Raw genomic sequence first — 16,394 nt, forward strand, 5'->3', positions numbered from 1 at the left:
TCCTTTTTGATGAGGTCTTTTTCTGTTTTTTGGTATCAAGGTAATGCTGGCCTTATAGAAAGAGTTTGTAAGTTTTCCTTCCATTTCTATTTTTTGAGACAGCTTCAGAAGAATAGGTATTAATTTTTCTTTTAATGTTTAATAGAATTCCCCCAGGAAGCCATCTGGCCCTGGACCCTTGTTTGTTGGGATATTTTTGACTGCTGTTTCAATTTTCTTGCTGGTTATGGATCTGTTCAGGTTTTCTATTTTTCTTGTTTCAGTTTTGGTAGTTTATAAATTTCTAGGAGTACATCTATTTCTTCCAGATTGCCTAATTTGTTGGCATATAGTTGCTCATAATATGTTATAATTGTTTTTCTTCAGTATTGGTTGTGATCTCTCCTCTTTCATTCATGATTTTACTTATTTGGGTCCTTTCTCTTTTCTTTCGATGAGTTTGGCCAGGGGCTTATCAGTCTTATTAATTCTTTCAAAGAACCAGCTCCTAGTTTTGTTGATCTGTTCTATTGTTCTTTTGGTTTCTATTTTATTGATTTCTGCTGTAATCTTTATTAATTCTCTTCACCTGCTGGGTTTAGGCTTTATTTGCTGTTTTTTCCCAACTCCTTTAGGTGTAAGATTAGGTTGTGTATTGAGACCTTTCTTGTTTCTTGAGACAGGCTCTTATTGCTATATACTTCCCCCTTAGTACTACCTTTGTTGCATCCAAAAGGTTTAGAACAGTTCTGTTTTCACTTTCATTTGTTTCCAACATCTTACATATATTATATTGATAAGGTCCCGGGCAGTCAGTACTGCCTCTTGTTCTCTTTTTTAGGTGTTTTTCCATCTTGTCATTTTGTCCAGAGAAGAATGTATAAATGAGAGAACAGAATACTAAAACAGCAACAATGACCCCAGAGAAGTATACAGTAAAAATCAGAAGAGACCTGAAACCAAAACATACACACACACACACACACATGTGTATAAAATCAGATAGGTGAACAGAGCAGAGCAATGCACTGGATCCTGTGTATATTTTGGTTTGTTAGAAAACTACAACCCAAAATTGTAAAAAAAGAAAAACTCATATTTGTATAAAAATAAAATTAAATATACTGAAAGGATAGAGTTTAACTGTAAAAATGAAAATTAAAAGACAAAAAAAAAATGAAGGAATATAAACAGTTAAATTGAACAGAGCAATACACTATATCCTGAGTGTATTTTGGTCAGTTTTTTAGAAGAAACTACATCTCAAAATTGTAAAGAAAAAAAAAAAAATATATATATATATATATATACAAAAATAAAATTAAATACATTGAAAGGGTAGAATGTAACTGGAAAGATGAAAATTTAAAAAGGCTTTAACAAAAAAAAAGAAGAAGAAAAAGAGAATATTATTAGACAGGTGAGGAGAACAGAGCCATACACTAGATTCTGGGTATATTTTGGTCTGTTTGTGAGAAGAAACTGTAATTGTCCCAAAATTGTAAAGAAGGAAAAATTTATATATACCCCAAAATACAATTAAATTTAATGGAAGGATAGAACGTTACTATAAAAATGAAAATTTAAAAAAGATTTTAAAAAATGAGTTGATAAAATAAGAAATTGGTTGAAAAAGGAAAGAGAAAAAAAATTTAAATGGAAACACTAAAGAATCATGGGGAAAAAACAAACAAACCATGAATTCTGTATGCTATATTCCCCGAGCACTGGGGTTTTGCAGTTCTCTGGGACTGGAAAACTTGATCTGGGCTGGAGGTGCTCACTGATCTCCTGGGGGAGGGGCCTGTTGTTCGGATGCTCCGTGTCTTCGCCCAGGGTGGAATTGAACTGCCCTTGCCAGAAGCCAGGCTGAGTAATCTGCTCCCCTTTGCTCTCTGTGTCTTTTGTTCCCTGAAGGCTTTCTGCACAGCGTTAGAGGATGAGAATGAAAATGGTGGCCTCCCGGTCTCTGGGCCAGAGGTGAAAGCTGAAAGCTTGGGGCCCCACTCCTCAGTGCGCCCTCAGGGAAAGACAGTCAGTCAGTCCTGTCTCCCCGGTCTCTGTCTACACTCCGTGTTCACCTGCCCTGTGACCCAGCATTTGCATCTCAGGCACAGAACCCCATTCGGAGTCTCCAAACCTGCAGACTCCTGGGGTGTGCACTTGTGCTGCTCCTCCTGGGGGAGGAAGGGGTTTCTCCCTGGTTCTGCTGTTTGTTGGGTTCTGGCTCAAAGAGCAGCTGCTTGACTGTGCCGTGGTTTGAGGTTTATGGCAACCCCAGGCTGAGAGGCCTCTCCTGGGCTCCCTGATTGCAGCTGGCTTCCCCTATCAGATCCCTGGGAACTCTGCTGCCCTCAGGCACCCCTGTTCTGTGACCCCAGCAATCCTGAAGCCACACTGTCCCACCTAGGATTCCACTCCATTTCAACACCTGAGCACCTTTCAGGCAGGGATGTCGCTCCCTGTGCAGGCTTCTGAACGTTCTGATGTTGCACTCTGCTGTTCTATCACTTTCTGGTAGCTGGCTCTTGGAGGCTCCATTCTTCCAGGGTCCATCATCCCTTAGGTCACCTGGGATTCACTTCTCCACGCTTCCTAACTTGCAGAAAGTGATCGCTTTTCTATTTGTAGGGTTGCAGCTGTTCTTTTCTTAGATTTCTGGTTGAGTCCACAGGTGCTCAGAATGATTTGATCGCTATCTAGTGAATTCCTGGGACCAGACGAAACTAAGGTCTCCTTCTCCTCCACCATCTTGGACTATCGGCCAGTGTGTGGCTTTTAAGGGAATATAACCTGGGACCTCAATTGTAGTTATGGGGTTAAGGCAAACAGGCAAAAAGTAGCATTAGTATAGATCTAAAAAGCATTTAAGTATAGATCTAAATTGTATAGATCTAGATCTAGATCTAGATTAAATGCTAAAAAGCATTTAAGTATAGATCTAAAAAGACTACAAATCAGCCCAATTAGAGTGACGAAGCAAGTTTGCTCAGGTACAGAGTGTTTAAGAAAGAATCTATTATTTGTTATGTATTACATAAGCACTAGGCTTATTATTTAAATAGCTTATTATTTTAATATGGGGTATATATATTCGTGGGGAGTGGAGAAAACCCTTATCAGAATTAGTGAAAAACCCGTGATATACATAGTGCTATTTCATTTGAATTGGTTCTTTATTTTATATTTGCTTTATGTAGTAACGGAAGGTAGAAATCATACATTTGTGATTAGCACAATGTCTTCCAACACTTGTTCCTAATGTAATTTTAAAGTGCATGAAAATAACTTGCCTTGCATTTTAAGTCGGCCAAACTCCCTTTCTCTTGGGGGAGATTTATTACATGATGACGCAGATCCGGTTCTCTTTATCTCCACCCAAATGGCACAAAGGTGGCTTTGAGCCCGTCATATAAATAGTGTCCTATCTGCAGATGATTTCTCTTTTAGATCAGGACCTTAAACACCACTTGGCATGCATCTGGTCTCACTGTGTCCAGGGTGTAAACTTGAATTTCAGAGGTCTGACATACAGTCCTTCTTCTCCCTGGCCTCTCGTTCGCAGTAGGCTAATTGTGAATTAGTGAGTTAGCCACCCTGAGTCAGAATGTCACTCCTGTGGCTTTATTTCCCTCAGGTCCTGATTTCACAGACCACAATCCACAATTGAGTGCATTGATTTAATAAAGCTCCACTGACAATTCTGATTCCTATGTTGATGTTCTTCTACTTACTGGATTTGGGATCATTACTAATAGACCACAGATATACAAAACAAACAAACAAAAAAACAAACAAAAGAAATAAATCCTAACAGTCTACTGGGGTAAAGGACTGAACATAAAATGATCACTATTGGCTGCTAGCTATCTAAGCCTAGCAAATGGACTATTTAAAAACCTTGTCCAGGGGTGCCTGGGTGGCTCAGTGGGTTAAAGCCTCTGCCTTTGGCTCAGGTCATGATTCCAGGGTCCTGGGATAGAGCCCCGCATCGGGCTTGCTTCTCTGCGGGGAGTCTGTTTCCTCCTCTCTCTCTGCCTGTCTCTCTGCCTACTTGTGATCTCTGTCAAATAAATAAAATATTAAAAAAAAATAAAAACCTTGTCCAGAAAGGAAATTTTGCCCTTAAAATTTTCTGAGAAATACCTAGAAAATATAACTAATGCAAATTTACTTGTACTCTTTGGTTGATAGAGTTGGCAGTTTAAATGAAAACTTTCTAGGAATCTCGGAAATCCTTTGCAGGTATTTATTTAAGGGAGAGGTGGTGTCCAGGTCTGTTTGTTTGTTTGTTTGTTTGTTTGTTTTTGTTTATTTTGCCTGTTGTTAACTCATTTCAATAAAAATAACTGGAAATATGTAGACTCAGATAATCACATTTTGTTATCTTTAGGGATTTTTGGCCTCCACATAGTTAGTGGTTGGATGGCCAAAAGATAAACCAAGCTCTTAAACAAACGGATTCTATTCTTCAGAATTAAAAAGTATTTTTCCTAGTTATATGGGCATGCCTCCCATAACTGAATCCTCCAAAATAAACTAGATTCATTAGGTCCAGGATGGATCGGACGGTATACCCACAAAAGAATCACACCACATGTCAACAAAGAAATCTTCATTCTCCTATGTCAGTAGTTTTATGTTTGGTCTGTAGACGTGTTAAGAAAATGAGTGAGCCAGCGAGACTTAAAAAATGCTGTTCCTACCTCAGTGCATGGATTAAGATGTCAGGCCTGGATTCAGATCCTAGCTCTACCAGTCACTATTGTGCAGCTGGTAGGGTCAGTTACTTATGGTCTTTGTGCCTTAGTCCTAGTCTGTAAAATGACCATCAGTACACTGTATACACAACGCAAGGTTTTTATGAGGGTGCACTGATATCAGGTTTCTAAAGTACTTGGCAAAAAATAAGCCCTTGTTTAAAAATCAGACAGGATCATGAACAACCTGCAATTTGATTTCATTGCTTATCTCTGCCATGGTGTATCCCCAGGGCCATAATTTGGAACTGGACCTTGACACCTCCCATCACCAGGAAGCATTGAGAAATGTCTGGAGACATGTTTGGTTGTCACATCTGGGGAAGGAGAACATTATACTGGTGTTTAGTGGGTAGAATTCAGAGATACTGCTAAACATTCCATAATGCCCCGTGCAATCCCAACCACAAAGACTTTTCCAGCCCCAAATGTGGGGGTTCTGCATTAGGGTGTAGCGTGCCTCTGTTTTACTGAGTGTATGTTGTATAAGGGTGTGACTTTGTGTTTTGTTCTCTGATTTACTCTTTGCTTCTTTTTCCTGTCCCCACACACTCCCTCACCGCCCCAGCCGACTCCCCCCAACACTCCCCTCCCCTGACAGGCTGTGAACTCCTTGGGCAAGTTTCGGGGCATCCCTATCACGGTCATGCTTGCATTATCTAGCCCAAGGCCTGGCCCAAGCACCTCAGCAAATGCTGAAGGATGTTTCAAAAAATGCTCTTCTAAAAGTCCATAAAACACTAAATCTATTATTGTGGGCTATGCATAGCAACCATGTATTTTGAGCTAAAACTCAGGACATGTGTTCTGAACAAGATAGGAGAATTTTCATGGTGAAGTCAGAGCACATGTTTTTTGGAAGTAGAAAAACCGAGGTTTTAATTTTGCTCCGAGTTTACCACTTAGCCCATTACTTTGACAAGTCACAAAACTGTTGCTAGTCCTGCGTTTATTCTAGGGGTGTTGTGAAGATTTCATGAGATCGCCCGTGTCAGGTGCTTAGTTCAAGACCCTTATTCCTTGCAGCTAGGACATTCTATGACTTTGGGCAAATTCCCACCCCCAGCTCCCCAACCGCCTGCGTCAGTAAAATAGAGACAATAACTTCTCGGCATGAGCTTCAAGGCTTAAAGGAAACCATGATGTGCTTAGCAAAATGTAATGAACAATAACTATGATCGTTGTTATATTTTTATTTCAGTGGCAGAAAAACTCAAGAAACAATTCTCTGCCTTGTCCTTTTCACCTGTGTCATCTCCTTTACTCATACTCCCTGAGAACAACAGGAAGGAAACAAAACGGAACAGAAGAAGGAATCCAAAGAGAGACATTAGAAGGTATTTTGCACATTCTCTAAAATAACGAGATGCATTTAGAGCTCTCTTCCCAAGAGGAGTTGGACACCCTAGTTCTCATAGTTACATTGACTAGAAAGGCACATAGGCCTTTTACTTGTGTTTCTGGGCCATTCTTCAAAGTACTGAATTATTTGCTAGGCTACGTGACAACCAAAAGTAAATTGTGATGATTACGGTCACCTTCTGCCCATTTTATTTATATATATATATATATATATATATATATATATACACACACAGAGATGAAGCTACCAAAACATTGAAAAGTTGTTTAGGTCAAACGTTGGGTGGCAGTGCAGGAGAGAGGAAATAGTATGTATGTAATATAGGAATATCTCTTATTTGATGATGGATGTGGGGGGAGGGGTAAGAGACCAGGTTTGGTTTTGTTTCAGGGGCACAGACACAACTTACAAGGAAACTTTATTGGCTCACTGGCCTTAGGATGGACTCATTTGGGCTGGATTGGGTTTTATGTTCGGACCTGGGGACATCTGGAGGAAGAGGGATGGAATATCGTTTTCCCGCCAGTGAGAGACGGAAGTTCGCCGCTGTGCCCAGAGGGTCAGGCACTAGGTTTACAGGTCCCCCTGGAAGAATTCCCCTAAATCATTTCTTCCTTAATCTTTCCTTCTTTCCCTTTCTTCTTTTATTTCTTTTTTTTTTTCCTTCTAATTTTAATGTGGTATGAGACCACTTGTCTTATACCTCCTCCTATAGGATCTATCCTTCTGTGCAAGAAATGGGAAGGTTTTTTAAAACTAATTATTTTTATTAGCATATAATGCATTATTTTCCCCAGGGGTACAGGTCTGTGAATTGAAGAAATGGGAAGTTTTAAAACATCCTATTCTACCAGTGGATGCGAGAACCCCCTGCTCTGTGTTACACTTGGTAAACAACACCACAGGTTGCTTTCAGTGACCGTGAGAGTTCTTCGGATTCCAACTTGCAGAACGTTCCTCGGGGACCCTGTGATGCCCAAGCAGGTATGACAGCCATAAAGCCCCCTGAGAGATACCTGTGAAGGGCTCTTGGCAGGGGGGTGGGCTAGAATTCAGTCCTTAGAAATCAGCATTAAAATTTTTTTTTTTTTTTTTAAATAAGAACTCAGCATTGAGATGTCCACAGAAAAGAGGGCAGATCTGTGAGTCTGTCTTGTTGGCAGAAAGTGTCCTGTCGTGCTTCATTCCCTGTGCACAGAATGTGTTCTTAATAACCATCTGTTGAATGACGGGAACTGCGGTCATGCCAAACTCTCGGGCTCGATTTTGAGATTTAGGGTTGGTATGCAAGGGATCCTGTAGAGCTCAGAGTCACACCCTTCTGGAACCTCCAGGCCTGCTGGATGGGAGAGGGGGAATCAGTACAGGCCAGAAGTATTCACCCTTTTCTATAACCCATTCTCAACTAAAAACCTGTTGCTGAAGCTCAGTATGTAGACAGTGTAAGAGACGTTCTGGTTGGAGCTGGAGGGGGCAGGTAGGGCTCCCCAAAGCTGGCCATTCACATGGACACCCTGTCCTGTTCCATCAAGAGGCACATGGGACAGTTGACAAAAACCAGGACCAAGACACTAGAAAGAGGGCTGTCCCTTGAAAACTAGCCTCTATCCTGTTGGGTGGGGCGGGGGGAGGCAGGAGACACCCATGGGAACAACTGTCAGATACCCCTTTACCCTGGATACTGATGTTTTGAGGAGCAGGTCACCTGAGGGCAGGCAGCAGCCAAGGTTGGTTTTCCTGACCCCAGCTGGAAGACCTGGGCATGTTAGAAGCTGCTTGAGAAGGTCAAGCAACCTTGACCTTCTCCATTGACCTAAAAGGATGATCTTACCAACATGGTAGCTCAGGTTTGTTTCCACATGGAGTCTCTGACTGGAAAGAATGGAAGTCAGGTGGAAGACTATGAAGCCTGCCGGGCCTCCAGCCCCTTCCCTCCCGGAAAGTGTTCTGGGTTCTGCAGGCTGACACGTTTGGATGGAAGTGTGAGTTCGCTCAGCAATCTGCTAACCAGGTTTGCCCCGTGAGACATATCCAGGGACTTCGCTGAGTCTTCACACAGGGAAAAGGAGAGCAAAGAAGGCTTGATACAAGCCTTGACTTTATTTTGGGATAGAGATTATGGATTTCTCTCCTCTTTTCTCCAGGAGAATGGTCAGTTTTGGGATCGAGCTGGTGGGCCTGTCTGAGGTGGCTCTCCCTGGGAGCAGGTATGTCTGCGATCTCCCCATGTTCCTCAGAAGTGGCTCTGTCACCCCAAAGCCACTCTCAGACATTGATCCAGCTTTGTGTTCTCCTCAGTGCTTACAACCAGACAAAATAGTGTGTATTTATTTGTCTGCTTCTGTGTTACCTCTGCCTCCCTCCCTAGAGCACGTGCTGAGGGAGAGCATGGACTTTCTCAGGATTCCTCGCCATGTCCCCAGCTAGACCAATGACTGGCGGGCGCCTTGCCATGTGTTCTCAGTGTTTCCCTTCCTCATTTCACTACTCAGCCTACGGATTGGGCACCATCCTTATCCCCATGTTATAGGAAACAACTTTGCCCTTAACTTGGTCAACATCCCACAGTGACAACTGATGAAATCAGGATTGGAACTCTGGGCTTCCTGCTCCCAAGCCTCCAGACTTTCAATCCCCTTTCCTCATCTGCCAAGTTTCTGTTGAATTAAAACCACTCTCTTGATGAAGAAATTATTTGCAAGTGTTTTATGGGCGGTTGGCTTTGTGCCTCTGTCGCTGCATCAAAGAAACGGTGGTCCCGGTGGTGGGGGAGCCGGGTGCGGTGCCACAAGTCCGCGGTCCTCAGTGTTCAGAGGGCTTGGGTAGGGAAGTTCTGCAGAGCTCTAGTCTGTCTGGGTGTGGAGGTTTGAGAAGGGAGGGCAAACAGTAAGAGAAAAGAAGTTGAGTTAACAAATGAACAAACAAACCCAGCAATGAAGAAAGGAATAGTTATTTGTTGGTGGAGTAAAATCAGGTAAGGGTAGAGGGCGTACCCTGTCCTACCCTCAGTAACCTGGCCACTCTCTTTTTCAGGACTCTGATGAGAATAGGGAAAGCCTTGAGGTTCCTGTCTCCTCATTATTATTATTTTTTTTTCAGCTTCATTAAGATATCACTAAAAAATAAAACTTAAAACTTATATACCTTTAAGGGGTATAATGTGATGGTTTGGTGTGTGTAAATATTGTGAAATGGTCACCACAAGTCAGTTAACATATCCATCATCTCCCGCAGTTAGCCGCCCCCCTTTTGGTGTCCTGAGGAAAGTGCACATCTCCTCTCGGCTTATTTCAGGTCTCCAGTGCAATATTAGCAATAGTCGCCACGCTCGACATTCGATCTCCAGAATTTCTTCATCTTGTAACCGGAAGTGTGTCGCCTTTGACTAGTACCTCCTCATTTCTCCTACCCTCCAGGTCCCAGAAGCTACCGTTCCCCGTCGGGTTCTGTGACTTCTTCCAGTCTCTTTGCTCCTTCCTGTCACATTCTGACTGGTTTCAATGGAGCGGAATCAGGCATGTCTCTGTGGAACACGCTCAGAGGTTTTGGAGGACATCTTGCGTACCCCTTTTTTAACCTGGTAAGTGGGACTCTCTGAAGCCATTCCAATCCCGGGTTGGAAAGCCAGCTTCATAACTTACTCAGCACATGACCTTGAAGAAATAACTTACCCTTTTTTTTCAAAAGATTTTATTTATTTATTTGATAGAGACACAGCAAGAGAGGGAACACAAGCAGGGGTAGAGGGAGAGAGAGAAGCAGGTTTCCTGTCGAGCAGGGAGCCTGATGCAGGCCTTGATCCCAGGACCCTGGAATCATGAAGGCAGACGCTTAACGACTGAACCTCCCAGGTGCCCAGGGGATGAGTATTCTTCATCCCCTCGTGATGTTACCAGAACGATGAAAAATTGTATAAAATACACACACACACACCCCACCTAGTGCCATGCCTATGGCTCAGTAAATACAGCTGTCATTCATTCCATTTGAGAAGGCAGAAATAAAGCTGAAACAAAATATGATTGGTGGGGGATAGATGTCCCCACAGGATTGTTTTGGTTAACAGAGTGTTTTTAAAAAGATTTATTTATAAAAAGGATTTATTATTCATAAATACTTGTATATTTATAAATATTATCTACTTATTTATTTGCATTGGGGGAGGGGCAGAGGGAGAGAGAGAATCTCAAGCAAATTTCCCGCTGAGCACAGAGCCCGAGGCAGGGCTGGATCTCAGGACCCTGGGATCATGACCTGAGCTGAAGCCAAGAGTCAAGCGCTTCACCGACTGCACCCCCTGGGCGCCCCGTGATTTTGAACAGGACTAATATGGGCAAACAATGTTCAGAGCTGCAGCTCACCTTTCTCTTCCCACCTATGTTCTAGGAAAACAGTTTGCTAACATCCTGTGTTTCTACTGAAGGGCAGGGCTGTTCGAGAGCTTCTGTATTTATTTGACTCTTGGGCTTGGACAGTGTCTCGGTTGGATTCGTGTCCTGTTAGACAGTTACGGGTTCTTCACTTTTTTCAAAATTGCTTTGGAGGATTTATAGAATCTTGTTATTTTGCTGTGAGATGCTGGACGTTGGAGTGGCTTGTCACAGATTGAGGTGTTATGCTTGCAGTGAGGTGACAAAAGCACATGGATGTCCCTGGGGTTGATTGTAGATGCCATACAGCACAAGAAACCAGGTCCCCACAAGAAGAGGAGATAAACACTGACAAATTCCACCTTAGAATCACGAGAGCTTTCATCTGCTAGTTCACTTGATCATAATTATATCTGAATGTTGTGGGTGTGCCTTATGTGATGCGAGAATCAGGAAATATACAGAAAAAATGGCTGAGCTTATTTAATATTTAGGTAAATGTATTTCTTTGAGATGGCTTTGAAATATAATGCACTTCTGCATTGGTGGCAAAGGTTACAAAGCTAATAATGTTTCATAAGGTCCCGGAGACCAGATTACATACGCAACATATCTCTTCTGGGCTGAGGCTGTTAAAAGCAAGTGTGCCTTGTTCACCTACCTCTTCCCTTAAAGTGGTGACCTTGACAGTTCCATGTTCTTTTTTTTTTTTTTTTTAACGATTTTATTTATTTATTTGACAGAGAGAGATCACAAGTAGGCAGAGAGGCAGGCAGAGAGTGAGAGAGGGAAGCAGGCTCCCCGCTGAGCAGAGAGCCCGTTGCGGGACTCGATCCCAGGACCCTGAGATCATGACCTGAGCTGAAGGCAGCGGCTTAACCCACTGAGCCACCCAGGTGCCCCGACCGTTCCATGTTCTGAGGGCAGAGCTACTGGAGGCACAGGGGCTTCCATGCCCACCAAAGACTGTGTATGAGTAATCAGCCCTCACCGTGCAGACACTGAGATCTTGAGGGTTTTCTGTTATGGCAGCATTATATACCAGACCTCACTAATTGGGAGAATTAAGAAACTACCCATGGGACAAAGCCACAGGAGAAGAAAACAGTACAAAAAGAAAGGCCGTATAAGGTCATCCTTCAGAAACTGAACTGAGTTTGAGTTCAGGGTCAGCCGTGGCCTGTGACTTTACATAATACCACTAAACCTGTTTTCTGTAAAGTGGGAATAAAAATAGGATGTGCTTCAGAAGGCTGTGATACGGCGCCTGAGCGGCTCAGTCGCTTGGCCGTCCGACTCTCGATTTCAGCTCAGGTCATGATCTCGGGGCTATGAGGTCGAGCCCTGTGTCAGGCTCCATGCTCAGCACAGAGTCTGCTTGTGATTCTTTCTACCTCTGCCTCTACCCTCCTCTTTCTCTTTCTCAAATAAATAGATAAATAAATAAAATATTTTTTTAGAGAGAAGGTTGTGGTAGGAATAAATGAGGCAATTCATGCAAAATCACCAGGTTTTGCATAGTTCCTGGCACATAATAAGCCCTTAATAAAATGCCTGATAGCACAAACTTTAAAAAAAAAAAACAAAAACTCATCCTGCTTTGTTCAGGATATCTGTCAATATTGTGAAAGCCAGATCAGGCCCAAGTATAAAGGAGAGGTTCTTAAGATCTACAGATGGATTTTAGAGGGTGAGCAAACCCCTTAAAATTATACACAAAATTGCATAAATAAACGTGCACTTGTCAAAATAGAGTGAATCCTAAGTGGGAGTTTTGAGAGCATTTGTGGGCTTACGTAACAGATCATAGGAATGGAAAATCGAGTTTGGACATAAAAGATACTGCAGTGAAAGCATAGATAAGGCACAAAGACTCATTGGATTATTGGGAAGCTCAAGGATTCAGAAAAATTAATCTGGGAATCTGCAATGGCCCAAGCTCAAAGACTTTTGGCTCTGGTCATCTGCGCTACTTGAGACTGCTCGTGTCTCTACCCATCCCACCTTAGAGGGGCTCCTGTGCTCCAAGGGATATTTCTGCTCAGCCCACTGAGCAGTGCAGACTCTGGGCTCATGTTACGGCCCCCAGGCCCCAGCTGCGGTGACCACTATGGCCATTTTCGTAACAGGTTGGGAACCGAGCCAGCCAATAATAAAGCCCTTGAAAATAATCACATCATCAATGGGATTTGTTTTATTTCAATGGAAGCTTTGAAAATGAGGCAACAGAGGGTAAGAATGCTGGCTCTCAGGTCAGCTCGCTTAACCGAAGTATCCCAAGCTAGACCCTGCTCAGGTACTGCTGAATTCACGAATGATACTATCAAGACTTTCCTTTTCCATCCACCGGTTTTACTTTTCTTTGTGAGTTGACTTCACTACTACCTGGGCTCTCGTCATGAAGGATGTAATTTTATAACCAGCAGAGCAAAAGTTTCAGCGAAACCACTACCTATTGTGTTGCGAAGGAGGTACTAAGCCATGGGGGGATCTGAAAGAGCTAACCCAAACCAAATGGTACCACGATGGAAATCTCTGTTATCGAAAGGGTTGGCGTGGGGGATATGAAGAAGTCAGGAGAAAGATTTGTTTGAGTCAAACTGTTTGTGAGAAAGGGTGAGTGAGGAAGCTTTAAAGGAATCACTCTGAGAGATGGACATTATACATATAATGCAGTTTTCCCTGCAACTGAAATCTCAACGGTGAGAAAAAAGTTGCCTAGCTTTTCTAGAAACAACAAAGAAGAATTGCTGTGATGTTAGGCTTGTATTTCTAAGCTCTGACAACAAGAATGATGCATAAGGGTTTCTCTTAGACTGTGTAAGGCTATCCTAAGGCCGCCGTAACAAAATACCAAACCCTAGGTGGCTTTAATAACAGAAATTTATTTTTTCAGTTTTGGGGACCAAAATCCATGATCAGGATTAGAGCATGCTTGGTTTCCCCGGAGGCCTCTTTCCTTGGCTTGGAGACAGCCACCTTCTTGATGTGTCCTCAGGTGGTCTTTCCTATGTGTGTGTCGGGGTCCTAATACCTTATTGTAAGGACGCCTGTCATACTGGTTCACCCTACTCACCTCATTTTGACTTAATTACCTCTTTAAAGGCCATTTCTCCAAATTCAGTCCCATTCTGAGGTACAGGGGGTTAGGACCTTAACGTATAAATGGAGTGGGGGGATGGGGCAGAAGTCAGCCCATAACAGACCGTGTGCGGCCAAGACTCATGAGAAAGCACCAGGGTCACTGTCTTAGATCCGATCCAAAGAGAAAAACTGAATTGTGGACAGTTTGTGGCTGTGGTAAGAATAAGGTTGAAAGCGTGATGAAGTATTCATCTGGTCGAGGGCATGAATGGCATGAGAGCCCCAACACGTGGTCTCCAAAGAACCCATGAAAATGCCCTCAAGAGAAAGTCAGAAGCAGAGAGAATGAAGCCTGAACACAACAGGGTCAGTCAAGTGAGGCCTTTCTTCCTGCCAGACTTCTGTCTCCTCTTGCATTCCACCCGGTCCCTGGCTCAGATTTGACCCTGAAGGGGAAGAGATCTGCTTATCAAGTTGGGAAAGGAAGAAACGGACGTATATTGGGTGAAAGTGGTAAATAAAAAGAAAAGATCATTTCTTCCTCTTTTCCAGTCCATACACTTTTATCTTATTAGTTATCATTCTCCAAAGTTCCAGCAATAATCCCAGGTAGGGGTCTGATTGGCTGAGTTAGGACCAGGTGCCTAACTCAACACCAATCCACTAGCCCAGGAAGATAAGAATTCAATCAGAGTTGACCAGATTGGGATCAGCGCCCATCCCAGAAGTTAGAGCAAATGTATGGGTTCCAACTTTCCTAATAAAGTGAGAATGAAGTAAAGCTGATTCCCCAATTAATACTAAGTTGGCACAAAAAAACAACTACCAACAAAGTTTATAGCAGCAACTCTCAAACTCTCAACTTACTTCCAAATTCAAGGTATAAATATTTCATGTTTAAAAAAGGTATAGGTTCCGTGATACTGGGAAAAATACCGGTGTACAGATCAGCAATCCTAGATTCTAGTGGTGATATTGCCACTAATGAGCTGGTGGACCATTTCACTTCACCTCTAGGACCCTCAGTTATCTTCTTCTATACAATCAGAGGTCTGGGCTACAGTGTATACTTGATTCCCTCCCACTTAACAACTCTATGCCAGGTACAGAATGATTTTATGTTTCTAGAGGGAGGATTTCGACTTTGCAGTCATTTTATGCCGACATCCTCCTCAAATCTACAGCAGACGATCTGTCATGACCAGCAAAGCCGTGCGGAGTTAATTGCAACGTGGATGACTTACAGAGACAGTTTAATTTCAGTGCTTCTCTTTTACCTGCTGGGTGTAATCATGTCATAGCTGCCGACATTGGTTTGATTCCAAAAAAGCTTATAAACCAGGAGAAGATCATATGGGACGTTTCTAAGCCCAGCAAAACCACTCTTTTTCTTTCAATCGCACCATCTGCCTAATGGGAAAATCCTACCTAGTTTTACCCCTCCAGAATGTGACTCAAAATGATTGGAGAAAAAAAAAATGCGAATGCAACGAGAGAGGGAATACCCTGCAATCCGTTAATATCCTCTGCCGAGTCATTTTGTACCCATTCTTGCAATTGGAGATCACAGGATTCTTGACAACCTAATAGCATTTCATGCCAATAACGTCCAGACTGCCTGTTTGTTTGATGTCATTCGGAACGTGCAATTATCCCAAGGGCAGGTTGGAGCTAAACATTGTCATCTTCCCTCAGCCCTTTCTGCCAGGGGAGGGGTGAGGGAGGGTGAGGCTGTGATGGACTTTTTGGTTTCAGTTATGCAAAGGTTCAGGATTGATAAGATTTGAAGCTTTCCCCTTGCAGAATGTTTGCTGTTGTACATCCTGTTGGGGGAGGGTTTTTTTTTGTTTTGTTTTGTTTTGTTTTTTGGCTCTTTTATAAAGGCCGTTTTGCTTCTAATTTTTATTTGGATGACAGATCCAGAAATTTCCGCATTGTTCTATGTCCATCACCATTTTGACCTTCTTTTGAAGCTCTTTGTCCCTCTTTAAGGTAGAAAGGGGTTAGCGATCGGCTTCTCAAGCCCCGAACAGAGAGGGATCCCCATGGGACGGGTGCACACACAGCCGCTTCGGTCTGCCCCTTTCATTCTTACACTGTCCCCACGCACCCTGCTCGATGCTCTACCTACTCTTTAGAAATGGTAAGAAAACAAATAAGAGTCAATAAGTCAGAGTTCTGAAGGGAAACCGAGCATCCCTGAGGGAGCGATGTTACGGGGCCTCATCCCAGGAACACGGAGCGCTGTGCCCCTTGCTTGGGATCCCTTCCCCATGCGGAGCCCACCCCAGCAGCTCTCCTTCGCCATTCAGGGACACTGTGAAGGGGAAATGTCACACCGTCTCTGGGCAGAGTACCACCTCGCTTTCTCCTTTCTGCTCTTTCCCCAGGACTGAGCTACTGCCCTTTGCCATAGCTGCTTCTCCAACAGGCTCTGATTTTTATTTATTTTAGATTTTATTTATTTGTTTATTTATTTGACAGAGAGAGAGGGAGCACGAGCAGGGGCAGAGGCAGAGGGAGAAGCAGGCTTCTGCTGAGCAGGGAGCCCATCGTGGGACTCAATCCCAGGACCCTGGGATCAGAACAGGAGCTGAAGGCAGATGCCTAACAGCTGAGCCAGCCAGACGCCCCAGGCTCTGACTTTAAAAGTACAGCGAGGGAAAGAACAATTACTGCTGGAAGGGTGCTGTCTAGGAGCCCTGAGTAATAAAGTCAGAAGATTTCAGCGTAATCTTTGTGCCATTACGCCTTACCTGTGTGAACTTGAACGAGTCCGTCAATCTCTTAGACGTTAGGATTTCAGATATCCAGTGGGATAACAGGAACTTCCCAGCT

At 43.2% G+C, this 16,394-nt stretch overlaps 1 long non-coding RNA gene across 1 annotated transcript; it reads left to right on the forward strand.

The window, feature by feature from the left end:
- The first annotated feature begins 5,527 nt into the window (after positions 1–5,527).
- Positions 5,528–9,836, forward strand: LOC106003476. Its single transcript, XR_001176001.2, has 4 exons — positions 5,528–6,076; positions 6,900–7,086; positions 8,247–8,309; positions 9,519–9,836. It is a non-coding gene; the product is annotated as an uncharacterized LOC106003476 (long non-coding RNA).
- The last annotated feature ends 6,558 nt before the right edge of the window (positions 9,837–16,394 follow it).

This window comes from Mustela putorius, unplaced genomic scaffold (assembly GCF_011764305.1).
Source record: "Mustela putorius furo isolate JIRA1106 unplaced genomic scaffold, ASM1176430v1.1 tig00003854_pilon_pilon_pilon, whole genome shotgun sequence".
NCBI classification, from domain to species: Eukaryota; Metazoa; Chordata; class Mammalia; order Carnivora; family Mustelidae; genus Mustela; species Mustela putorius.